General features: G+C 42.5%; 1 long non-coding RNA gene across 1 annotated transcript; it reads left to right on the forward strand.

Annotated features, from left to right (window-relative positions):
• The first annotated feature begins 10571 nt into the window (after positions 1 to 10571).
• Positions 10572 to 27078, forward strand: LOC311593667. Its single transcript, XR_014777800.1, has 3 exons — positions 10572 to 10643; positions 11216 to 11290; positions 26932 to 27078. It is a non-coding gene; the product is annotated as an uncharacterized lncRNA (long non-coding RNA).
• Positions 27079 to 27770: the final 692 nt, after the last annotated feature.

A 27770-nucleotide genomic window follows, 5' to 3' on the forward strand; every position in this document is an offset into this window, starting at 1 on the left:
TTAAACGTGGCTGATGTGTTTAAAACAAACACACACCTAAGTATCAGACATTGTTTACATGAATTCCTCAGGAAAGTCACAAGACTCTGAAGCAATGGCATGCCTGGAAAGCACACTACAAAGGACTAGGGCGATGGCTCAGCAGGTAAGAGCATGCACTGTTCCCCCAGAAGACCCAGGTTCAATTCCCAGTACCCACGACATAGCTAGCAGCCATGTGTAACTCCCTGTCTAGTTCCAGGGGATCCAGTACTTTCCATGGGCACCAGGGACACATATGGTGTGCATATGTGCATGCATGAAAAACGCTTATACATATTAAATAAATAAATACAAAGAAATATTTTTAAAGCGCACTCTGAGCTTTGCCTGTAGTCTCTTGGGCATGAGAGGCACTGGAGAAACCTGAATAGCTTAGAGTAACATCTTCTCTCACTTTGTCCCCAAGCCCTAAAATAGACACTAAGCAACATGTTTGCCATTGTTGTCTGAAAGGTCAATTTTTAGTAGGTTCAATCTTTGTCCCTTTCTCACTTACAAGGCCCTTTCTGCTTCTCTGGGGTGAACCCGGTTAGTCACAGGGTCTATGGGAGACTGAGGAATCAGAGCCAAAGAGTAAGACAGGAAAGTAAGAACATAAAACAGGTCACAGAGGAACGAAGATGTCACTGTCTGAGTCTGGAAGAAGGAGGCCACAAACTAAGGAATGTTGGCAACCTCTAAAAGGCAGGGTCAGGGTATAATTTGATTTTTTTTCCCTAGAGCACCAAATGGAATAGTCCATGGCAGTATCTTAACGTATAACTAAATGTGACTCGTTTTGGCCTTGCAACCTACAGAACTATAATAGATGAAATTTGAGTTATTCCTCTAAGCTTGTGATAATATTTTATAAGAGAAATAAGTAATAAATATGAAATAAGTATTCCTAATAAGGCTTTAATAGTCCCCAAATCCTGTTTTCTCTCATTCTTGTGCCTACTGCTGGCAGCAGCTCATGGTTTTAGTTTAATCGTTTTATCACAGTACTATATATCAGTGGCCTCAACCTGTGGGTCCTGACACCTTTGAGAGTCAAATGACCTTTTCACAGGGGTCACTTAAGACCATCAGAAAGCACAGATATTCACATTATTGTTCATAACAGTAGCAAAATTACAGTCATGAAGTAGCAATGAAAATAACTTTATGGTTGGGGAGGTCACCACAACATGAGGAGATGTATTAAAGGGTCACAGCTTTGGGAGAGTTGAGAATGACTGCTATCTACGCACAGTTTTTAGTTTGATTAAAATTTCTTCAAGCTTTAGTCCCATGAGAGGAAATTGAAAAAACATGGAGACAGAGCTCAGGACTAGAGTATTTGCATAACAAGTGCGAGACCCTTGGTTCCACCCACAGAAAGGCGGGCCAGAACAACTGAAGCGGAATCCTTTGCTGATGAGAACAGAAAATAGAACAACACAAACCATTTCCCTATGGCCTTATTTGTACGTGTCTACAGTTGGCAGATCTGGAGAGGCAGAGAGCCCACTGGTTGCCAGTGGCTCCGGGGTGGGTGGGACAGTACGGAACCTGCGTGACTGTTCAGTGGATATAGGGATCTCTTTTGCATTAATAAACATACTTTAATTTATTTCAGTACTGGAGATTGAACCATGAACCATGTGAGTCCTAGCCAAGAGGGCTTTACCACTGAGCTACATACTGCTCCAAGCCAAGAAGATATTCTGGAATGAAATATTGGCAAGACTTGTATAACAGTGTGTATGAACTAAGTATCACTATTAATACATTTTAAAATCATGTCTTTTATGCAATGACAAAAAGTCTTAAAACATATATAGGGCTGGACGTAGTAGTACATGCCTGTAATTCCAGCTCTTGAGGGGGCTGAGGCAAGAGGGTCATGAGTTCTAAGTGTGAAATTCATATCAAGATCCTGTCTTAAAAAACAAGGAAACTTAGGAAAGAAGGGAGGGAAGGAGGGAGGGAGGAAGAAAATAACGATGAGATGAAGCTAAGTTATTTTTTAAATGAATTTTAAGCATAACTCCCTCCTCCTATCTTGAATTTTCAGTGCTGAAATTCACTTAGTGCTGCCTGATTTTCTAACAGCTGACATTTTAGATGTTTTCTTTTTTTTTATTTAATTTTATTTATTTATTCATATTACATCTCAATGGTTATCCCATCCCTTGTATCCTCCCATTCCTCCCTCCCTCCCATTTTCCCCTTACTCCCCTCCTCTATGACTGTGCATGAGGGGGACCTCTTCCCCTGTATATTCTCATAGGGTATCTTCTGCATATTTCCAAATAATATGTTTGTGTTCTGTCACCTACCCATTTATAAGCTCCAACGTTACCTATTGACTTCTAATTACAGGAGATAAGACCACCACTCTGCCTGTAGTCATCGTACTGTCTGCGTCCAGGAGCCCTTCCTCACTCCCTGACTTTCTCTTGCCACCAGTAGGCTGATCTAGTTCACACACTCTCTCCTTTCGCGCTGGAGGTGTGCCCACCATGCTCCTGGCTTTATGCTGCTTGTGACCTGGCACGAGTCCTTCTTTCTGTGCTCCAAATTTCTTCTCTGCCCCTCCCACTGAGAGCCTTCAGACGGCAGTGATCCTTGACTGCTCATAGGAAGGAGTGAGACATAGCCCCTCGCAGCTCCCTCCAACCCTTTCAACCACTAGCTTCTCTCTACAACCACATTACTGGTTGGTGTTTGCATTTTGGTTCCTTTAGCTATTCCTGTTCAGAGTTCCTATGTGAAGCTAAGATAGCTTTGTGTGTTTGTAAGCTTAGTTGGGAATAGTATATTGCCTGGGGTGATGTAAATGCCACTGGTTCTCATTTCCCTGGCATTCCCCAGTGAGGACGCTCTGAGGTATGTGTGCGCTAAATAGTATCCTTTTCAAAATGAGGAAACAGATATAGGAAATACCTGCATAGACATTTTGCAGGAGATAAAAGTGAGCACTATGATTATCTGGGGCCCGTAATTTAAAAATAAAGAGAGGTACCTTCCATAATGCATTGAATGTCTAAAATTTCGAAAGACAAGACCAGGGGGAAAAGCTTAGTAAGGAACAAGAACCTGGGTTCAATCTCCAGCAACCAGAGAAAAGGGATGTTTGTTTGTTTGTTTGTAATCTCAGCATTGGGAAGGTGAAGGCAGGTAGGTCCTTGAGCTCATTAGCCAGCAAGCCTAGTCAGAGGGCCTAACCACACATGTCAACATGCATATATACACATAAGGCAACATTAAGTACTGGCCAACTTGCTGAACAAATAGTGCAATATGATAAAATCACTGTGAAACTGTTTTCATAAGTTCCTAGGTATTTCACAAAGGGAAAGATAAATATGTCCACCAATGGATCTGTGTGCACAATAGCTCATAGCTTTATTCTGAAGAGCCCAAACTGGAAATGATGCCAAACTCTATCGACACGGAAATGTGCAAACAAATTTTAGTCATAACCATATAATGGAATGTTTCTGGCCAGTGAAAACGAATTTGGGTCAGGAAGAAAATAAATGAATGAATCTTAAAGGCACGCTGAGTGCTTGAAGGCGGTCATGGGAAAGTATGTGCTCTGTGTGTCCGTTTGTGTGATGTTCTGCAAGAAACAGTTCTCAATGATGGTGTTCACTGCTTGCCTGGGTTGCCATTTAGATGAAATTAACTGGGAAAGGAGGTACATGGAAATAGCACATGCATTAGGGAGTTGAATCACTTTTTGTCTTAGCTGTATTGGCGTTCATGCAAGTATATTAGTCATCAAAATGTACAGAGGTGAACTCTAAAGTCATTGTACATTACTTCATGTAATGCACTTCTTAACAAATTGATTTAAAAATGTTTATGGACTCTGATTGTTAAGATCACAGAGCTTCCATTTAAAACTGCACAGCTCAGCTTTGGCATCCGTGGTGTCACAAGAAGATAATGCCACCTGTCTGGGCTATTGGAACACTGTAACAATTCACAGGATAGCCCAGCACCGTGTGGTTAAAACTCTTAGACTCTCATGTCTTTCATAGTTTCTTTCTCTGCTATCTCAGAATGGGTACCTGCCTGCGCTGTGATTATTCTACGCGTGGTTTTAAAAAGGGATGAATATATGAAAGACCCATAACAAATGAAGAGAGCTGCCAAGTCAGAGCCACCGGCATCCCTGGCTCCTGCCACTGAGTCTGTGCCGTGGATGATGGATGCTTACCCAAATAAGGTGATCTCAGGTTCTCTGTGGATGTTTAGATAAGTCCTCCTCCAAGAAAGGCAGGCTCTCTGAAATGCTGAGTCGCTTCTTATAATCCCAGGTAGCTATGAGGTGCGTCGGAAAGAAGATATTTGCTGAAATGTTGGATGGTAGCTGACTTCAGCATCTGTGTTGATGCATTATGATAAATATAAAATACTGATACTTCACTTTGTGGCTCTGGAACTTTGCTTAGCCACAAAATGCCAGCTGTCCTCGAGGCACCAATTGCTTACTACTCAAGAACAGAGTCCGAGTACAAGAGGGAGAAGAGGACCACACACAAGCTGGCAGCGAACCCCAGGGAACGGTGCAGATTCAAGAGTCGTTGAGACTAATCCAGATGCCTTTCGGGTCATAAGACCTCTGTTCGTCATCACTTCTGAGCACAGTTTTGCTGATTGTTTGTCTGGTGTTTATAATAATAACCTGTATGTCTACAGTCTGAAAAGTCAAGGCCAGATGCTAATACCCGATCTGCCAATGCCACCAGGATTATCCAATTATGCCACTCCCTGAATAAAAGGTTACTTATTGTAAGCTATTAACAAGGGCCTAAAAACTTTGTGGTGACCTTCTCACTGTCAACCTCCTTCGCTTGATGCTGTCGCCATTCTCCCATCACAAGGGGCCTTTATTAAGCATGTGTTATGTTGTGTATTGAATGCCAAGATTTTAGATGCATTAATTACCTGTTTTAATATTCATAATAGCCCCAAGAAGAAGATAGTGTTGTCACTTTATACATAAAGACCCAGGAATTGTGTGACTTGGCCAAGGTGATCTGAATACAAAGTGTTGGAGACGGATAGTTAACCCTCTGTATACCAAATTCAACCCCCAAATGTGCATCTTCAAGCCACGTAACTAATTGCTTGTGCGCTATTTTCTCTGAATGTGAAATGTAACTTGGTAAGTAATCTGAATCAGGGGTTCTTTATTTTCCCCTTTCACCTCCCTTCCTTTCTACCTCCATCAACGGTTAAATCCAGTTATTGAAGACAGAATTATAAATGCCATCTATCACCGCCATCACTTTCTCAGCAGCCGCTGCCCAGTTCTCGTGGTCTCCATTGCCACTGTGTGCATCTGAGCCACCTCCATAACCACGCCCACTGCAAGAGCCTCCTTTATGCATGCAAGAGGCCACAGTGGAGCTTGCAAAGAGTTATCACTCACTTCTTACAACACAGTGATCTCCTCACATTACATGTACCTGGCAGGAACATACAGAGAGTGGCAGCCGTTGTGGTAGTTACTGCCATTGCTTTTGGGAAGGGAGGGAGCCCAGGCGGAGTCATGTGGATGATCGCCACCTGTGCTCCACACTAGATTCCCTCTCTTGCTTGTCAACCTATTTCCTTTTATGCAAATTCCTCCCCCTAATGTAAGCAACTGCTCCACCGTGTTTCCTTTGCATGCTACAGCAAACTGTGTGCTGATGTCTTGGATGCTCTTTTTGTTTGTTAAGAGACGATGTCTGGATTTGCTGATCCTCCCACTTCAGTCTGCAAGTGCCCTGCTTTTCTCCTGAGGACAAATGCTTTTCAGTTTTGAAGGTGAAGCTGCGCTTACCCACATTTTGCAGTCACTGTTTCACTCGGTGTCATGAATATGCATCCATATAGCATGTTACATACAGCGTCCGCCTGGTAGTTGCTCTCCAGGACTCTGGTGCATCCACTACTTGACAGTTTAGTCCTAGAGGGATGGACATCCAGGTTAGACTGGTTCCCACTCTCCAAACCACAAATAATAAATATCTCATTGCTGTGGCCCTGTATGGCTGTCACTTTCTCAGTGACATTGCTGGGTAACCTTTCATGTTTGATTGGAAACTCTACTGCCAAATGGCTTTAACAAAACATTTACAATGAGACAGTGATTGTCACAGTGGGATAACTAAGAGCTGTGGGTGTGTCCCATACAAGATGAGACCATATCAAATAAGATACTATAATATTTTCTTTTTTCTTTTTTAAAGATTTATTTATTTATTATATATACAATGTTCTGCCTGCATGGACACCACATTTCATTATAGATGATTGTGAGCCATCATGTGGTTGCTGGGAATTGAACCAGTGCTCTTAAACTCTAAGCCAGCTCTCCAGCCTACCATACTACTTGTTACTTCTTCCTCTTCTTCTTCTTCCTTTCTTCTTCTTCTTCTTCTTCTTCTTCTTCTTCTTCTTCTTCTTCTTCCTTTCTTCTTCTTCCTCCTCCTCCTCCTTCTTCTTCTGTTGTTTAAGACAGGGTTTCTTTATGCTATCTTGGACGTACTGGATTCACTTTGTAGACCAGGCTGGCCTCAAACTCACATGGCTCTGCATCCCGAGTGCTGGGATTAAAAGTGTGGGCCACCATGTCCAGCTCCATAATACTTCTTTTAGACTGAGATAATGTGGTACCTAAGTGAAAATAAAAGAGAGTTGAATAGTATATAAAAAACCTAAAGAAATAAAATGTTTAGGACAAGATTAATGTCCCCTCCTATAAAGTATGCACTTTTGGTGAAGCAACAAAATATTGGCAAAAATTAGACACACATATAAACATATATCCATGGTGAAAACTTTACACATTGAAATTACAAATAATCTAGGAAATTAAGAATAAATTATGCAATATTAACAAAAATATTAAGTTAACTACTTGGAAATTTAAAAATATGGAACATTTCTTAAAAGGCATTTGATCAAGACCTCAAAACTAAAATTTTTGGGTTTTTTTTCAAGATTGACTTATTATTTATACAGTGTTCTGCCTACAAGCCAGAGGAGGGCACAGATGTCACTATAGATGGCTGTGAGCCACCATGCGATTGCTGGGACATGAACTCAGGACCTTTGGAAGAGTAGACAGTGCTCTTAACCTCTGAGCCATCTCTCCAGCCCTCAAAACTAAAATTTTAACTCTGTAATAAGCAGTGAAAAAGAAACATGCATCACACATCAATGAATGGGGTACAACCAAGTATGTCATCTGAGCTAATGATAAAAGGTCATAATGCCTGTATTATTTTTCAATGATGAAAATAAACATTTTTAAAATGTAGTATCTACCTAGAAAGATTTTTTACAAGTTAGAAAAGAAAACTTATAGAGATAAAACTTCATTTTAAGCAAAAGAGAAACAAAACTTGATAGAACAATAAACTAATCCAAATAGTATTTTTTTAAAAAGCTAGTGAAACACATAATCTTTTGCAAACAAGTAAAGCAATAACAGAATGTAAAATATAGATGATTGAAAAGGAGAGGGGCCAGTGAGGTGCTTCAGGGTAACAATGCTTGTCAGGGAAGCCTAGTAATCTGGGTTTGAACCCTGGAACCCACCCAAAGGCAAGTGACAACCAGCTACACAAACATAACCCCTGATTTCCATGTGCACACCATGGAACAAGTAACCCACATCTTGTGCATATGTGTGCATGTGCACACACACACTCACAAAAATAATAAATTGAAATAACTTTAAAAATAAAAAAAGAAGCCAGGCGTGGTAGCACATGCCTTTAATCCCAGCAATTGGGAGGCAGAGGCAGGTGGATCCCTGTGAGTTTGAGTAGACAAAGTGAGTCTAGGACAGCCAGCCAGGACTACACAGAGAAACCCTGTCTCGAAAAACCAAAAAAAAAAATAAATAAAGAGTATAAGCTGAAACAGATGGGAAAAAATTTTATATCATAAGACATGATTGCACATTTTCAAATCTAGAAAAATGATATATATATATTTTTTTAATTTTTGAGACAGTTTCTCTGTGTTAGCCTTAGCTATCCTGGACTTGCCTTGTGGACCAGGCTGGCCTCGAACTCAAAGCAATCCACCTGCCTCTGCCTCCCAAGTGCTGGGATTACAGGTGTGCGCCACCACACCCAGCTCAATAATATCTTAATAAAATATAAGTCAACAAAATTAACCCAAAAGGAAAGCCTTAATATGTTGATTGCTTAGAAGATGTTGGAAGGTCTGTGGTACTAAAGATGTCAGCTACTGTTTCAAATCTTTTACCTAACCAAGCTTTAAAGCATGACGGGCTCCTACCTATCTCATCTGCTTCTTTTATCCCTCTATCTCCCTCTTCTCCTTCTCTTCACTGCTGTTATTTTCCTAATTGTTATCTTCCATAGTTTTAACAGCACAAAAAGTGGCCACAATCTTTCTTATTTCATAATGATTTGTAACTTTCTGTTGTCGTTTCTGAAGTAAAACAGCAATGCCTTCTTTCTAATCATTAACTGATAATTTCCACTTTTTTTTTTTTTTTTTTTTTGGTTTCGGTTTTTGAGACAGGGTTTCTTTGTGTAGCCTTGGCTGTCCTGGACTCGCTTTGTAGACCACGCTGGCCTTGAACTCACAGAGATCCGCCTGCCTCTGCCTCCCAAGTGCTGGGATTAAAGGCATGTGCCACCAGTTTAAGTCAATAAATGTGTATTCAGGGTCAGTGAAGGACAGAGTACTATGTTTGGTCCATGGAACAACAAAAGACTAAAGTAGAAAAATCTAAACAAGAATTTGAAAAATATAGTAGCTTCTTTCTCTGAATTTGAAACACTCCCTCCTGGAAGGAGTGAGGCTCTTAAGATTCCAGTGGAGGAAATGTAAAATGCTCAGCGAGTCAACTTAAGAGGCTGAGGAAAGCACTGAAGCTTACAAGATTCACAAGGCCCCTCCCCAAAGTTATAGAAGCAGTGAAAACTTCCTGTTTTACCTGTTCTCTGCTCTCTGACCAGCCTAGCTGCCTGCAAGTTGTGTGTGATGCTCCAAAGTTTTTTGTGAGCTGTCACCCATGTTGGGATATGATTTTTTGACAATTTAAGTACCTTTAGTCTTCCATAGTTCTGTAAGTGACCCCAACAAACTCACTGGTTCACTAACCTAGACTTGGATGTAATCATTTTGCTGGTCTGACATAGAGGCCTTATCTTAGGTAAATAGGTGTTTATTTAAATCTCCTCAGAAAAAGTCAGACAACAAAAGTCAATACCATTCTTTTAAGACATAAGAATAAGGAAGGACCTGTCCATCAGTCACCACAATGGCAAAAGCTGTTCGGTCTTTCAGAAAAGTCTTTGTAACTTTGCCTTATGTGAAACAGTCCTGTTTATGTTCTGGGGGGCCTCGGGGCTCCTATAGTCATAAACACACTTAGAAACATTAATACATGGTGCTGAACAAACTTAATATTTATGGTAACTAATAATCAGCATGTTTTGCACTATAAACTTCTGTCCATAGCTGTCTGGTTCTTTGAACAACATAGAATTTTGTTTAACAGTAAACAAACAAACAAACAGGTCTGGGGAGATGGCTCTGGGGGCAAAAGCACTCACCATGCAAGCTTGAGGACCTGAGTTACAATTCCTATAACTCTGCATTAAAACCAGGTACAGCAGCACACGTCTGGAATCCCAGTGCTCCAGTGAAGACATGCGTGCATGCACACCATTCACTCATGGTTAACAACAAGCTACACCATTGACCCTTACCTCGCTGAGAGCATAGCTAGACCCCACAGATTTAAGGTAATTGTTCTCTGACATGAACTCTGGTGCCCCATATTTGACCACCTCCCTTGGTGGGGAGTCCTGATGGAACTCAAAGAAAGAATAAGCAGGCTACCAAGATGAGCTTTAATAGCCTATGACCATATAGTGTGGGGAGGAGGTCCCCCTCGGTCATAGACCTAGGAGAGGGAATAGGGTGAAAACGGGAAGGGAGGGAGGAACGGGAGGATACAAGTGATGGGATAACAATTGAGTTGTAATCTGAATAAATTAATAAAATTAAAATTAAAAAATAAAGTAATTGTTCTGTGGTAAATAAGGGAAATGTTTTTCTTTTGTATCTTCAAAAAGACATGCAAAGAACAAAAATAAATAAATAAATAAATGAGATCAAGGCCTTTGAGAGCCCTGTTGCGGCTGCAGGTGAAAACAATGAATATCTCAGTATGAGTAGGGGGTGAGATTTTTTTTCCTCTATAATTCCGGGGATACTGTTGCCAAGAATTAGGCTTTAAGGACTATGGGTTCTATCCCTACACTATATTAGTTACTTTTACTGCTGCTGTGACCAATAGCTGGCAAGAAGCAACTTCAGAAAGGAGGGTTTGTACGAGCTCGTTATTTATGAAAGGATACAGCCTACCAAGGCCAGGAAGGCTAGGCACAGCTGCGAGCACAGCCCAGAAGTGGGCGGGGCTCTAAGGCCGTAAGTCCTACCCACCACTGACACACTTCCTCCAGCAAGACTCCGCCTTCTGTAGGTTCCGCGCGCCCTTCCAAAACAGCACCACCCAACTGGAGACCATGCGCTCAAATGCAGGACTCCACCGTGGACATTTGACACTCAAACCACCAGAGGTCTGTACTTTAAAGAAACTGCGTTTGACTCTCATGGCATTTGCTTCCTCATTTGCCCCCATCTCCCTGCCCACATCCTTTACTTGATTCTCTTACATTCCCTTAAGAGCTGTCCCCAAGGCTCGATGACAACTCCTTGGCTTCACAGAGGCCTGCCAGATCTCCAGTCGATTGGTTGTAGACTATAGGGAATAAATGAATGCGTAAATGAATGAGCGATTGGTGCCTGTTTCTCCTGGCCTGCCAATTACAAGATACAAGTTCCTCCCTCTCAAAAGCAGAGCTCTTGGATTTGAGAGGCGTTGAATAGTAAATTATGTACAAAGAATGAAGGATTACCATCTGCTTATAAGGACGTGCTGTGTCGTTAGTGATTGCCCGCACGCTCCTCACAGTTAGAGAACTGCTGCACAACCCCACTACACGTTGCCCACAGAGAAGCTCACCGTTACATGTTGCCCAGAGAGATGCTTCTCTGAGCTTAGTCACTGCTTATTTCGGGTGAAGTGTGGGACCAACCCAGACAAGCCTGTGAAAGAAGCAATTTTATCTCTCCCATCCTTCCTCCTTAGGATTGTGCATGGATTACCCATCCATCTAGCCTCCGTTTCCCGTCTTCTCTTAACTAAGAGCCCATTAATTAACTGGTAAGAACTATTACATATGTAAGTATATGAAGTATTACCTCTTTGTAGGAGTTTTTCCTTTAGTAAAGAAGTCAATCAAGAATAGGCTTTTAGCATATAGAGAAGTTAATCTGTAATCATGAATGTCCCCATCTTGGATAACGGTAGAAGGGACACATTTAGTGACCAGCTTTCTGAAAGTTGCTTTACCCAGTCATGAGCCAGGGCTTGTAAGATTTATGAAAAAGACCCTATTCCTATGTGAACATTTAAGATGTATGTTTTAACTTTGCGTAGGCATATTCATGCTTTAGGGAAGTGGCTTTGAACTAATGAAATTCACGTCACTATAAGTCAAAAAGTAAGTAGCATGTGTTTGTTTTCCTTATAATATTCATATATTTTCTTAAGAACTAGATGTCAAACATCTGGTAGAAGTGCCAAAAACGGCCCCTTAGCTCAGCACAGAGCTTATATAGCAGGCAGGCAGGCCCCTCGGCTCAGCACAGAGCTTACGTAGCTGGCAGGCAGGCGTTCCTGTTGAGCTAGGCTGGCTGCACAACAAGACTTTTTTGGCTGTTGCTGTTCTTCATATCAAGGGACTTAGGAATTAATAATTCATTGCACAACTGTTTGTTGAGAGTGGAATCTGAACAATTGATCCCTTATCAAAGCATGCAATTAGGAGTGAAAACATCTCAAATGAAAAATGAGTCAGATTTAAGAGATTATTAAAGGGAATTGAGGTTAGATATGAAAGGAGTGGCTTTCTACACAATTAATGTCACCATAACTTAATGTTTATTTGCTTCAGAATTTTTAAAAAATTAAGAAATAGAGTAAGAAAGAAAGAAAAGGTGCAAAAGGAAGAAAAATGTATTTTGTGTCTTTATTTGTTGAAGGCGCAGGGCCTAGACTCAGACTCAGACCGCGGACACACTGTGCATCTGCTTTACCGCTAAGCTGCGTCTTCAGCCAGAGAAACAATTTTAGTAGACCGTCACAGGAAAGACAGTGTGTTAAACAATGTCCTTATTTTATTTCATTTGGTTTTTCAAGATAAGGTTTCTCTGCATAGCCTTGGTTGGCCTGGACTCTCTTTGTAGACCAGGCTGGGCTCGAACTCAAAGAGGTCCGCCTACCTTGACCTCCCGAGTGCTGGAATTAAAGGCGTGTGCCACCACACCCGGCTGCAGTGTCCTTACTTTGATGGCAGTGAATGTCATAAAGCGATTGGCTACACTTGCCCTCCCTCAGGCAAGGCCAAGAGCAGAGGCCTCCGGCATAATTCCATAAAGGCTGTCCCAGAAACAAAGCATTATGTGTTATGATTTGATGCCAGACGGAGAACTTAGGCTATGAAATAAAGTGTGTCAGCGGGAAAGGCGTCTGATAGCTTTGCAGAATCTTTTTCAGTTACTGCCAGTCCACTAGATAGGAAAACTTCCTAAAGACCGCAATACCAAAAACTACCAATTCCCTTGAATAAACTTGGAAAAAATGGTATTCCTCTCCTGTCCCTTTAAGTGGTCCTTTGAGCAGCCAGAGACTTCTGCCATCACCTTCCCTCACAGGGTTGCTGTGCTCCATAGAAAGACATTTCTGGGATAATTATGTTTTTAGAAGAACTTCTTTCAAATATAGAAAACACACTAATCTGACACTGTTTCTTGTATCTGCGTTGTAGGACATACCAATGCTGTAGCCTTAAGTCCAGTTATTTCGCAGCCTGGAACAGGCCTGTGCGTAAGTGCTGGCTCAGTGGCTATGTCTGAGGTCAGTGGAGGTCAAGGCCGCCACTGTGTCACTGTTCCACTACGTTTCCTGTTCAGAAGGAGTGTTTCTGACAAGCAGCAACTGCTTTAACATGTTTATTGTTTTGGGCCATTATGATGAAATGAGTTTTAATTTCTGGACTTAGAGTCTCTGCAGAGGAAATACTGCAGCTGGATCTTACTGAGCTCTGGAAATGGAGAGACTTCTGGAGGTTGCTTTTGTCCCTGTTGGTTCTGACTGGCTGACTTGCAGGTGCATGCTATTTGATTCCATGCTGCATTTCACTTCAAGGAAATGGAAGAACACTTGCTTTATTTCTAAAACGTTATTCACTTACTTTATGTGCGTGTGTGTTTTGTCTCCCTGTATTTCTGTGCACTACATGTATTTCTAGTGTCCGTGGAGACCAGAAGAGGTTGTGAGCCACCATGTGGGTACTTGGAATCAAACCAGTTCTCTGGAAGTCTAACAAATGCTCTTCACCACTGGGCCATCTTGCTAACCTAAAGGATACGTTCTGCTTGAATATTGCCTTAGTTGGGGAGCTTTTCTTATTGCTGTGTGTATGATCCTTACTTCACACTATAAACCAAAGCAAACCCCTAGCCCTGTTTAAGAGATAATTGTAGAAAAATGTAAAATTAAATTTAAAAATTAGAATAATTTTAGATTAATATATGTTGTACATCCATGTAAACATGGAAATGTTGGGAAATTGTAGAATTTTAAGTTTACTTTCTCTGCATATAAAGGCATACAAAATGAATAATATATCCTTTATTAATGTGTACAGCATTTATGCATATATAGTCACCAACATAATCAGTAAGAAAACTAATTCCTCATTAGAAAAAAAATGCATAATCACTGGCAATTCTAAAAAGAAAAGATAAAAAAGCCTTAAAATATTTTAAGGGTCAGTATTCGTAATAGTTCAGAAATAAAAATTAAAACTGGAACCTTGATTTTAACTGTCGCTTAACACATATATTTCACAAGTAATGCTTATTATTGGCAAAAGTAGAAACTTTCTGGAAAGCATTTTCACAATATGTGCAAAACAAAGATGCTTTGGTGTTCTCAGGCAGACGAGAGCAATGCTATATTTATGTTTTCTCATTATGTTACTTATAATAGAACTAGAAAAATAGGAATAGTTAAAGTAATGCAACCATGTAGGGGAAATTTTCAAGAAAATTATGAAATCATGAGAACATTCATGAAGCAACACTAAATGAAAACAAGGCTGCGCCTCGCTGTGCATGCAGTACAGTTTTGGTTAGTTAAACCTGTGTGTCTGTCTATACATGCATAGGAAAAAGCTTCAAAGGACGTTTTCAATATTAAAATACTGACTCTGGGTTGTGCTAATATGGTTGGTGCTTTCATTTTGTGCTTCTTTTCTCCATACATTTTCTACAACGACCATGTACTACTTGAGCTTTAAGAAGTAGCTTCTAAAATTTAAAAGAAATGGAATACCTGGGCTAACTGGCATCCTAGAAATTCTCCACAGAAGCATTCAGCTTTCTCTGGGTGAGTGGCCTCTCAGCACATTCCCTGGGCTCTGTGGCCCGGTGCTTTATCACTCTTCTGTTTTGTTTTGTTTTTCTAGACAGGGTTTCTCTGTGTTAGTGTTGGCTGTCCTAGACTCGCTTTGTAGACTAGGCTGGACTCAAACTCACAGCAATCCGCCTGCCTCTGCCTCCCAAGTGCTAGGATTAAAAACGTGTGCCACCACACCCTGGCTAAAATTTTAATTTATTTATTTTATGTATATGATTGCTGTATCTGCATGTACACCTGCACGCCAGATGAGGGCACCAGATCTCATTATAGATAATTGTGAACCACCATGTGGTTGCTGGGAATTGAACTCACAACCTCTGGAAGAGCAGACAGTGCTCTTAACTGCTGAGCCATCTCTCCAGCTTGCTTTCTAAAACTGCTTCTAGTTTTCCTCTCCAGGACAGGTACACATCAGTGACAGATGTTGCCAGTCCTTTCAGACCATGCCTGAGAGCCATGTCACATCTGATGTGTCAGATGTACAGTTTGTACTAAGAAGGATATCCCGAGACCGAGGGCGTTGGCCTAAGAGTATAGCATGTGTTTAACATGTGAGAGGCTCTGTGTTCAATCTCTAGCCCAAAAAAAGTAGGAGGAAAAAAAGTATATCTCATTACAAGGAAATAGGCAAAGGTGTTGCCATCAGCCTTCAGAGGAAACACTCTGCCCAGCCTTCCTTAAACCCTTAGTGGGGTCTCTCTACCTTTTCTGTAGTCTCAGATTGTCCAGATAAGACTTCAGTATTTGCTGCACTGTTCATGTGTCAGTTCCCTGACTCACGGACCACACAGCTGACCTGTGAGTCCCTTAAGCATAAACGTCTGTTTTACTCATTTGTGTCACTTCAAAACACACTACTGAGCAACCAGAGGTATTTTTTGTCTGGGGGACTCAGCTGAACCTTGCCCTTAAAAATTACTTTATGCCGGGCGTGGTGGCACAGGCCTTTATTCCCAGCACTGCGGAGGCAGAGGCAGGCAGATCTCTGAGTTCGAGGCCTGCCTGGTGTACAGAGTGAGTTTGAGGACAGCCAGGACTACACAGAGAAACCTTGCCTCGAACCCTGTCACCTCCCAAAAGAGAATTCAAACTAGAAGTAAAATACTAATTTCTTGAAGTGAGGTCAGTGGCCTCTTCGACACTGTCTGCAGTCATGCATGTAAGTGATTTTAGATTAGCTGACCCCAAAGTAGCTGCATAAAGCCAACTCTTGTGTCATTAGCACATGTTCCTTTACAAGACTCCTTGTCCATCAACAGGTAGAGCATTAGCTCAGATAAGCATTTCTTTGAATAACTTTGCTTGGAAATGACTACATAAAACCATGGAACAGAATTGAACCATGAAACTGGTTAAGACTAAATGAAGTAATGCCATTCCCCTGACACCCTAGAGGGATTAATAATCTCTCATCTGTGGTTAGAATATACCCTATGCTTGTAAAAACACATTTTTCCCAGCAATGTGTTCTTTTCTTTTTCTGTAAGATTTTTATTTTTTCCCATCAACCCCTTTGATGCTCTGGAGCAGCAATCCATAACTATGTTCTGTAAAAGGTCAGATATTGGCTGTTTTATGTTTTTTCAAGCCTCCTGATAACCTGCTATGTGTTGTTTTTCTTTTGTTACAGTCTTTTTTAAGATATAAAATGATTCTTAGTACAGATGCTGAACAAAAGAAGGTCTCTGGTTAGCTTAGACCTATAACCTCTAGTCTGTTGACCTCACTGTCAAACAGTGGTCCCCTGACCAGCAGCATCAGCATGTTTAAGGAGCTCACTAGTGATGCTCATCCTTGTAGCCACTCCCTCCTCTCCATCCACTGCATCAGAAGCTCTGGCTTTGTGTGGAGCGGCCTGTGCCCCCACAAGCCCTCAGGTGATTTCCAGGCAGGCTGTCAAGCTTACCTGCATACCAGACTCACTAAAAGCGCCTTGAAGCGTGTCAGTACCCAAGCTTCCCTGAAATCCTGGGGTGGGGCCAAGTCAGAAATCCAGGGGTGGGGCCAAGGCATGGATGCTGTTAAAATGTTGCAGGTGATTCGGTTTGTGGCTTCTGTTGGGAATGGCTCTATAGACCCCGGATGACAGTTTTCTTTTCTTTTTTTTTTTTTTTTTTTTTTTTGGTTTTTGAGACAAGGTTTCTCTGTGTAGCCTTGGCTGTCCTGGACTCACTTTGTAGACCAGGCTGGCCTCGAACTCACAGCGATCCGCCTGCCTCTGCCTCCCGAGTGCTGGGATTAAAGGCGTGCGCCACCACGCCCGGCTCGGATGACAGTTTTCATATCTGCAAAGAAAAAGTTAGTCCTGATAATGTTGCCAAGGGTATGTAACACTTCAGACTGTTGTTGTTGTTGTTTTGATATTTCTTGAAGGGATCTCACTACAAACAGTTGATGAGAAGACAGCTATCTGGAACTGCATATAAAGCACAATGTTAGTTACACTGGGCTTTTTTTTTTTTTTTTTTTTTTTAGTTTTAGTTTTTCCAGACAGGGTTTCTCTGTGTTATCTTGGCTGTCCTGCACTTGATTTGTAGACCAGGCTGGCCTCGAACTCACAGTGATCCAACTGCCTCTGCTTCCCAAGTGCTGGGCATACAGGCATGCACTACCACGCCCAGCTACACTGGACATTTTTAAAGGGTGTTCATTGAAGGTTGAGAATGGAGCTCTGTCATAGTGTGGTGAGACACCCCCATAATCCCAGCATCCAGATTGGGAACCGTGGATGGACTTATTACCAGAAACATACTGAGTTCCTACTAAATTATAAGCACTATGACAAAAATCACAAAGGCTGAGAGAAACTGGACAGAATGCGTGGCTATCAAAGCTGGCCGTCAGATTGCACGTGTAGTGTGCGCTTATCGTGCACAAAGCCTTGGGCTCTGGCCCCAACACCATCTAAGCCAGGATCGATGAGCACTGAGGAGGCGGAGGATCTCAAAAAGTCAAGGTCACCCCCCCCCCATATACAGTTCAGAGGGATTCGATTTGAGAGACTCTCTGAAAAAAAGTGTATGGATTTCTAACTAGATATGAATAATTTGCATATGAAAAAGAATCCTTTTTATTTCAAAGAAGCCCCAATTTCAGTTTTACTGAGAGAATAAATGTAGAATCAATCTGCTCCAGTTCCCTTTCCCAATCCCCTGAGGTGAAATCTAAAGGACTTCTCGCTAGACCCCTGGCCTTACTACAGTGGGCGTGGCCCATAGTCCACCCACTCCTCAAAGAGTGCTCAATGGATGGCGTGTCTCATTCTTGTTTCAGAAACACAGTTTTCCTCTACTTAACTGTGTGGAGAAACATTTGCATGGTTTTATTCTGGTAAGATAATTCTAGAGTGTCACATTTGACAAATGACATCAGCTAGTCTGTTCTAGCCATAAACCAATTTAGAACTCTTCTGCATAATTTGGCTTCGGGTCAAGGCCCTGTAATATGAACCAACAGGATATACAGTACAGAGTGTCCCTAGCAGCTAACCTGAAGATCAGCAAAAATCATTCCTGTACGAGAAGCTCGGCCTGTAAGGTCAAGCCCTGTGGTCACCAGCGTAGGATCTTTGACTGGAATTGTTCCTTGACTGGAGGTGCCTCTGTGTTCTGTCCACTGTGGCAGGCTCACTGGATGCATCATCCTTCCTTTGTCCTCATCCTCTCTGGCCAGTGACCACCGCTCTGCCTTCTTTGTTATTAGGCGTGCCCGTTTTGCTCAGGAACCAGACAGCCATGTTCTCCAGTTGATTCTTGGTAGTGACACAAACTGTGGTAATTCCACTGTTGTGGTTGGTATTTGGAGTAAGAATGGAGCCACAATTCTGGCCAATGGAACCTCAGAGGAAGTCTGTAGGAAGACCTTCTGGAGAGTTCTCTTTGCTGGTTCAATGGAATGCAAGGAAAGAACCTTCCTTTTTTCATTTTTGTTTTCTTTTCCCCTTCATTCTTTCTTTTCGTTGTAGGGGACTAATTCTAGGGTAGCAAATACTCTGTCTCTAACTTATATGTCAATCCACAACATGTAGTTTTGTAAAGATGTGCTGCTGGGAGCCAATGTAACCATCTTATAATGAAATATGTTTACAGCTGAAAGTCAACATAGCACAATAAACATATAGTATGTTAATTTCTTTATAGAAATAAAATCAATAGGATATATACATATATTGATTATTTATATTAAAATAATTATATATTATTAATTATATAATTAATATAATTATATATTATCACAGTTGGAATGACTGTTCAAGAATATGGCCAACAGCATTGAGAGAGTGTGTTCTATTGAGAGACTGGCCTTTTTTCTTTAGTTTATTTACTTCTGCACTTTACAGAGACCTTTTAAAATCTCATTCCCTTCTTACTTTCCCCCCTTTCAATGTAAGTTTTCTGTATTGCAAGGCTATAGCTCACTAAAATTCTTAGCTTTGTATTCTGATCCATGCTAGACACTGGCACAAAGGGCTGGCCACACCATGCAGGTTCTGGCTTCTTAAAAGTCTGTTTATATGTATCACTCTTTACATTGTTGTTACCATGGTCACAGTCTGAGCTGCCCAAAGGCTGCTCTGTGTGCTTGGTGCTTTGCATGTCATAGGAGTTCATACCCATCAGAAGAATGCACCAGTGAACTCCATTTGCAAATAGAAGGCCAGAGTGGAGCTGGAGAACGTGAACATTGTTCTGGTTCAATCTTGGAAACCCTGAGCACTAACTAGCCTCTTCTTTATACGTCCAGTTAAAAACAAGAGTGGAGAGCACCAAAGCTCATTGTTTGTTTGCTTGCTTGCTTGTTTTGCCAGACAGGGTTTCTCTGTTTAGCCTTGCCTCTCCTAAATTCACTTTGTAGACTAGGCTGGCCTTGAACTCACGGAGATCTGCCTGCCTCTGCCTCTGCCTCCCCGAGTGCTGGGATTACAGGCATGTGCCACCATGTCCCACTCCGTAGCTCGTCTTTAAGAGCACAGTGAATCCTTTCTTTTCTCTTGCCTGCTGTCTTTGGACATTTCTGAACTCAGTGATTGGATTACATAGATGTGTTTAAGGCCGACATTTTTATGTCTTCAAGAAGATTTTTCTTTGAAGCCCTAAGAATTTCATTGCTGCAGTGTGTGTGTTGAGTGTATGTTGTGTACGTATGCACATGTGTGTGTGTGGATATGAGTGTGAATACAAGGTCACCTTTTGAGAGCGGTGACCAATTACACCAGTTTTACAGTAGCAAGTTTATAGGGAAACTTCAAAGGCATGGACCAAATCCAAACATAATGGTGCTTTAAAAGTAAGTGCCTTCAAGGGAAATGTCTCATCCCGCACACTGGCTCTGGTAGCCGGCAAAAAGAAATTGGCTTAATTTATCTCCTAGCTTCCCCCTTCTCCATCCCCTGAAAGGACAGATTTGTGGGACTGGATGTGAGTGTGGGCACAGGAGAGAGAGCATGGCCTCTGGCTTTCAGATGAAAACATCATAATGTACCTCAGAGAAGGGAGGCTGCTTCATGCTAGGACTAAAAGTCACAAGAAACATTGAGAAAGAATGAACGAGCTCAAGCAAGATAAGGGTGTGTCACCGGAGGAGACCAGGATTCTCTGAAGCTGACTCTGAGTTTGAAATTAGCCCCTTTGTGGACGGCGTGTCCTTAGGAGTTCAATGAAAGAGGAGAATATGCCAAAGCCAAGCAAACGTGCATGTTAAATATGATTCTTGTGGTCCTTGGCCATCCAGGTAAAGATGTAAAAACCGTTGACTGAATAACTGATACCAAGATTGGTATTAATTATATAGCAAAAGCACTGTTGGCTCCTTATGCAACACGTATTGCTCCGTATGAAACAGTGACAGACAGTATAGTGTGTCTGTCTTCTATGTTGCATTTTAAGTATCTTAAGACCTGGTCCATGTTTTGAGTTGTCTTTGAACCTCAGTGGCCTGAAATGTTTCCAGTAGCAGGCACCCAGTAAATGTTTTGAAATGGAGCTAAGTCACCATTTAATAGTGAAAAGGTCCAGACTCTGTCAGTTGACAGATATTTACTAAGCCTAGGAGAAATAAGGCAGATACCGTAATTAAGGCATTTTGCTTATAGCACAGGACCGGGGTCTGGAATCAGACAGACCGTGTTTTGCATCGCAGCTTTCCCACTCACTGATTGCTCTTGTTGCAGGTGTTACGAGCCTCAGTTTCCTCCCTGAAAAAATTTCTCAATGGAATGGTGGGAATTAAGTGAGGTGCTGTTGTAGGCTGAACTGTGGCTCCCTCCAGATTCACAAGCTGAAGTTCAGATCCTCAGCACCCCACGGTGTGACTTTTGGAAACCAGGATGTTGTAATTGGTTAAAATCAGCTCGGGTGTCCCCACCCATCTTACTAGAATATGACTTGTTTCTTGGTTGGAATGAAAAGTTTAGAAGGCAGACCTGCACACATAGAGAATACAACGGGAGAGTAAGGCAAACATCAGAGTGATGTTTCTGACCCCACCAGATGCTAGGGAAGTGGCACAGCACAGGTTCTTTCTTATAACTCTCAGAAGGAACCAACCCCACCAGCCATTTGTCCAGCCCCCAGAATTGTGTGGTAATGGTTTCCCGGTACTTAAACAACTCTTTTTGTAGTGTTCCTAATCAACGCATACCTGTGGCATACATAGCACAACCAGGCCAGTGCCTGGTGTAATGGTGTCCAGAGTTTTATTTATCATTTGGTGTGTGTTATATTCTCCTGGAAGTTGATGCTTAAGAATGGCTTTGACAGAAGGTAACCATCTGGCGGTGTTGCAGATCCACTGAACACAACAGTAGTGGGTGAATCATGATTTGTGTTAGAAAGGTCCATGTTGGCTGATACAGGTTAGAATAAAATGTGAGAAAGTGGCAGTACATGAGGAATGATATATATTGTAAGTAAAATATTGCTCTCTAGGGAACCACATTTTCAGAAACTTATTAAGAATTTCTCTTTTTCTCAGCATTTTTTCTTTTTGTAATACAATGAAAACAGTATTTTTTTTTTTCCCTTTAAAACTAACAGGGCGGATAAATGGAGGCCGCCCTTGTTGTTTTCATCTCCTTTCAGTTGCTACAAGGAAATAACTGAAGGTGGGTAGCAGACAAGAGTTTAACTCACAGCGCTGCAGGTTGAAGAGCAGTTTGCCTCGTGGTAAAAGGTGTCACAAAGGCAGGAGAGAGTGAGGAAGAGGCCGTGCTGAGAAGCAAGGCAGCAGCAGACCGGAAACCCAGGTTTGTTCTTATTATAACAACTCGCTTTTGTGAAAACCAAGCAGGCTCCATGGACTGCACCTCCACTGACTGACTTGCCTGGCTGTAAGCCCCGCCTCTGAGAGGTTCTTACCATGTCTCTCACATCACATCATGAGCCTCAAGCCTCCAAAGCATGACCTAAGGTGGACAAAACCAAACCACATCTGTGCTATTATTCTTTTTCATAGTCTATCTTTAAAGCTAAAAGAAACTGGCTAGCCAAAAATGAAATTAAAAAAAAAAAAACTATCATAGATGCCTTCAAATACTTACTCTTAACTATTTAGAATAAAACCACTGGGCCTTTAGTAGGAAGACTACAGTAAATTCTTCTCTTATTTCCCTCTTTTTTTTTTTTTTTTTTGAGAAAGGGTTTTTATGTGGAACAGCCCTGGCTGTCTTAGACTTCCAGGCTGGTCTTGAACTCACAGAGATCCACCTGCCTCTGTCTCCCGAGTGCTGGGATTAAAGGCATGTGTCACCACACCCGACTTTTATTTCCCAACTTTTATTTTATTTATTTATTTAGGTTTTTCAAGACAGGGTTGCTCTGTGTAGCCTTGACTATCCTAGACTCGTTTTGTAGACCAGGTTGGCCTCGAATTCACAGTGATCTGCCTGCCTCTGCCTCCCGAGTGCTGGAATTAAAAGTTTGTACCACCACACCCTGCTTATTTCCCAATTTTAAAAAAGTCCATTTCTTCCCATGTCCAAAGGGGTGAGCTATTCATAGACATCCATTCATCCAGTGGGAGATTCTCAGTGAGTCTTTAGCTCTAGCCTATGCTGCAGGCTGAGGTACCACAGTTTCTCTTGAGAATGTCTCAAGCTAGTGACAGATGAGTAGACAACCTAACAATCACCATGGACAGAGCAGAGCATGCCAAGATTCAGGAACATTGAGGGATGACCCTGGGGAGAAACAACCCTGCTGGAAGAGGCCGAAGGGACTTCTTCAGGGGGTGGGGTACAGAAAAGTCCCGTTTCAAGGGACGAGCGCGAACTGGGCTGAGGGAGACACAAAGCACAGACTGATGATGCTCGGTGTAGCATAAGGAAGAGATTCCTGCCCTGAAATTAGTCTGAACTGAGAACTGAAGGGAGGGGGTGGTCTGGAGGCCCACAGTGCAAGAGCAAGAGCTCAGTGCTTTGCATGGCTGGAAATGCATGGAGATAGAGCTTCAGGTACTGACAGGAAAGGGATCCTGTAGTGTCCTACACTGCTTTTCACATGTATGTGTGTGTGTTGGGGGGGTCTCATGTGCATGTTTACAAGTGTATGCAACATAGGTGTGTGGTTTTGTGTGGAGGCCCAAAGTTGATGACAGGATTTTCCCGAATCAGTCTCCCAACCTTAGCCTTTTAAGGCAGGATCTTGCTGGGCATCTTGTTCCCGGGAATCCTTTCTCAGGCTTCTGTTGCTGGAATCTCAGGCAGGGCACTTACGTGGCATTTACGTGGATTCTGGGAATCCTTTCCAAACTCTAGTGTCTGGTTTGTAAGGCAAGTACTTTAACGACTGGTAAGTCTCTCTAGACTTGAGATCATGCTTGGCCAAGCTAAGCAGTCTTCCTTGTATCCCTTTGGCAGTCAATGATATTTTTATTGTGGGAAAATATGCAAAACAAGATTTGCCATCTTAGTCATGTTTTCAGTATATAATTCAGTGACGTGAAGTGCATCCATTGCATTGCACAACCTTCACCACTCACTACCCATTTCCAGAACTTCCTTATCATCACAGATGCTGTGCTAATTAAATATTCTACCCAGTTACAAGACCCCCGCGCCCCCCCCCCTTGAGGCCTTGGCAACCACGATTCTACCTGCCATCTCTACAGATTTATCTATTCCAGGTGCCTCATAGGAATGGACTCATGCAGTATTGGTTTCTTCTTTTCTGGCTTGGTGAACGGAGCAAAAAGCTTTTGAGGTTCATCCATGTGTAGCATGCTTAAGAGTTATGCTCTCCTTGGGAGGCTACACAGTGTTGTGCTGTGGGTACACCACACTGCGTTGATGCGTTCATCGGTCGGTGGCCATTGCGGTTGCTTTTGACTTTTGGTTCCTGTGAATAATGCAGCCATGAGCAGTGGTGTGTAGCTACCTTTCTGAGTCCTCGCTCCTGACTTCTCTAGTGGAACTGGCAGGCTATACAGTCGTCTATATTTAACCTTGTGAGGAACAAGCTATTTTCCATAGCAACTACTCTGTTTCATGTTGTCACGAGCAATACATGGGCTTTCAAAATTTCCATGTCCTGGACAAAAATGTCTTAGTTTCTGTTGTGGGGTAGCAGTGAAGAGTAACCATCTTAATAGGGATAAAGTGGCTCCTACTGTGGGTTTTCTTTAACATTGACTTTGGCTTATGCATGCAACATTGTATGCACGGAGAACAGAGAGCAACTTGTCAATTTGAACTTCTACCATGTGGAGGCAAACATTTACCTGTGAAGCCATCTCTCTGGCCCATCACTGCGCTTCAGATCTCTAATGGTTAATTGACGCTGGGTACTTTTTCGCCTTGTATTTTTTCCTCTGGAGTAATGCCTATTTAGTTCCTTTGCCTGATTTTAAGCTACGTTGGTTTTTGTTTGCTTGTTTGTTTGTTTGTTTGACTTTTGTTTGCTTGTTTGGGTTTTGTTTGGTTGTTTATCTGGTATTGAGTTGTAAGTATTCTTTACATTTAGTGGATATCAGTTGCTTATCAGATTCCCAATTTGCAAATATTCTCTTCTATTTCCTTGGTTATCTTTAAGTTTTGCTGACTATGTCTTTTGATGAGCAAAAAGGTCGTTAAATAATTTTAAGATGATACGTGATATTTTCTGGTCAGTGTGTGGAGAGTGAATTGGAGTAGGGGGATGATAGGCTGGATCTTCTTAACCTGTAGGCAAGAGACAATGAAATACGGGCTATAAAAGAAGAAGGAAAGGTTCAGGGAGGAGATGGTCTCTTTAGCATCATGTAGCAAAGTGCTTGCCACATGAGCATTAGAACTAGAGTTTGTTTTCCCAGAAGCCATGTAAATTCTTGGTGGGCATGGTTGCCCACCTGTAACCCAGCTCAAAGGTAGAGACAGTGGTAAGCCAGCCATACTAGTTGAATTGGTGAGGTCCGGGCTCAAGTGAGAGACTCTGTCTCCATAAAAAAAGATGGAGGTAAATCAAGGAAGATACCTGATGTTAACCTCTAGCCTCAATGTGCATGCACTTTTATATACACACACAAACATACACAAGCACACAACACAAGCATGCACGCAAAACGGGGGAATGAGAGACCAGAAATAAAGAATTCCCTTTATGACTTTTCCTAGTGATGCATGAACACCTCATGTGTGCAATGCTGACAGGACAAAGAACCAATTCCACCCAAGTCTTGCTTAGTGAACCAGTGAGGTTATGGGGTTACTTACAAGAGAATGGGTGAGAGTTCACCTGAAAAAGTGTAGATGACTCAAAGGCAGCTGCATCATCGCATAACTCAGACCAGCATGGGTGACAAGGAGGACCTGCCTGTGGGAGTAGAGGTAAGGGCTGACAAGTGGAGACCTTTAAGAAGAGGAAGTTCTAATGGGTAGGATGTTGATGGGGCCAGGTAAAGGGATGGATGCTCCTGGCCTTGAACAACTTGGTCAAACGCCTCCTTGGTTTCTGTTAACAACCTAAATGAAGCCCATCTTTGACACAGACTGGGCTGGCACTAGGAGGGATGCAGATCAATAAAAAGTGTAATGAAGAAACCCACGTTCAAATCTGCATTGCCGTGTGCTAGTGCTGACACATTGAATACACATCCCAAAATCATTAGTGTCCGCATCCTTGTCTGTCACACAGAGGTAACAAGAGCATGGGGATGGTTTGAGGGTCAAATGGAAAGAGCTTCGTGTATAACTGCACTGAGCCCAGCTCGCAGGAAATCTTGATATGTGAAGGCCGTGTTTGCAGCTCTGTCTCCTGTGCTCCAGGAGAGTGCTGGGAGAATCCTAGCTCTGCAGTCAGAAAACTGGATTTAAGGGCTGGAGAGATGGCTCGGTAGATAAACACAAGAGCTTGGTTTTGGAACACACACACACACACACACACACACACACACACACACACACACACACCTAAGCACTGCTGCATGCACCTGCGATCCCAGCATCTGCAGGAGACGGGAGGGTGTTGCTAGTCTCAGCAGTCAGTGAGCTCCAGGTTCAATGAAAGACCTGTCTCAAAAAAATCAAGGTGGAAAACAGGGTGGGGGTTGGGGGAGGACGGCAGAGTTGGCTTCGTGGTTAAGAGTACTTGCTGCTCTAGTAGAGGACCACTCTTCAGTTTCCAGGATCCAGATCGGAAACTCTAACTCCAGCTCCGGGGAATCCAAGGCCCTCTTCCAGCAGCTGTCAGCACCTGCACACACATGTGCACACAAACACATGCGTGCATGTATATATGCAAGTAAAGAATAAAATGCACTTTAAAGAGACAGTGGAAAGTAACACAGGAAAATTGACCTCCATCCTCAAGCACATGTATGGATGTACACACATGCGTGTGCGTGCACACACATCTGAAAGTCAGGTTTGTTATTGCTTTTCCATCCTCTTCTGCTTCAAATCAGAGAGTGACAGCAACCAGTGCAAGTGGTGACGGGAATGTTGGCCTCAGCGCCCTTTAAAAGCTTTGCCCCTGTGTTTGGCCATCTTCAGAGGCATCCCATCCCATCCACTAAGCTCCACCCACTTGGTGTTTAGATCTGAAGAAATGCGTTAACTCACCTGGAGGACACTGGGGCTAGCACTAAGGGTTTTTATGGCTTTGGGAGCTTAGTCTCTATTGGAGCCTACCAGTCAGTACAGCGAAGGTGACCCACGGATGGCCAGGGCCTGAGTAGCTTGGTGGCTACTCTGAACCTTATTTGTCCTGCCTTGCATCACAAGATGACTTCCTGTGTCACCCTCTCTGCCAGTAAGGCCACCATGTCCTGTAACGGAGATCTGGAAGATCTTACATGAGTACTTCCTGCCCTGAGGACTTAGTTAGTTGTGGCTTTCTCTCCTTCAGATCTAGCCACGGAGTCCTGTTATATCTTGACTCTCTTCATGGATGTGGAGAGGGCAGGAGGAGAGGAAGAAAAAGAGAAAGAGGTAGGTAGAGAGGGAGGGAGGGAGGGAGGGAGGGAGGGAGGGAGGGAGGGAGGAAGAGTGAGACTGCTATTTAAGAAAACGCAGTCTAACACCAGAGAATGTTAATGTTTTTAAAAATAGGATAAACCAAACTTCAGACACATATAACTATGCCCCCAAAACATGGCAATTTTATGATGTGCCTACCTGTTAGAATTCTGCTTCAGTCTGCCTACCTGTGATGTCATTGCCTACCTGCCATAGGGGCGTGGCCCTGCCCACAGCTGTATAAAAGAACACACCCTCCTTGTGGTTCTTTCTCTTACCTCTTATCCCCTTTCTCTTCCTCTGTCTCTGTCTCTCTCTACTCTCTCTCTCTTTCTCCCTATATGCCCCCCCTCTTTTACCCCTTATTCTCTCTCTCTCCTCTCTCCTACTCTCTTCTTCCTCTCTCTCTGGGGGTACCCCTCCCCCTTTCCTTCTCTCCCCCCTCCCCTATGCTTATTAAACCTCATATAATCTAATATCTGCTGCCTGGTACCTTATTATCTTATTACCTTATCTTCTTCTATAAACATGAAAATACCTTCAAAAGAACTGCATGCCTTGGAGAATATAGTAATGAATGCATGTGCCTGTCCCATGAGCTATCACTGACCTATATACTTTTGAGTTAATATCTGATACTAAAGATTAGAAGAGGGAGACCTGAGAGACGGCTCAGCTGTTTAGAGCACTTACTGCTCTAGTGGAGGCCCCAGGCTTGTTTTCAGCACC

This window comes from Acomys minous, assembly GCF_964271855.1.
Source record: "Acomys minous genome assembly, chromosome: 1".
NCBI classification, from domain to species: domain Eukaryota; kingdom Metazoa; phylum Chordata; class Mammalia; order Rodentia; family Muridae; genus Acomys; species Acomys minous.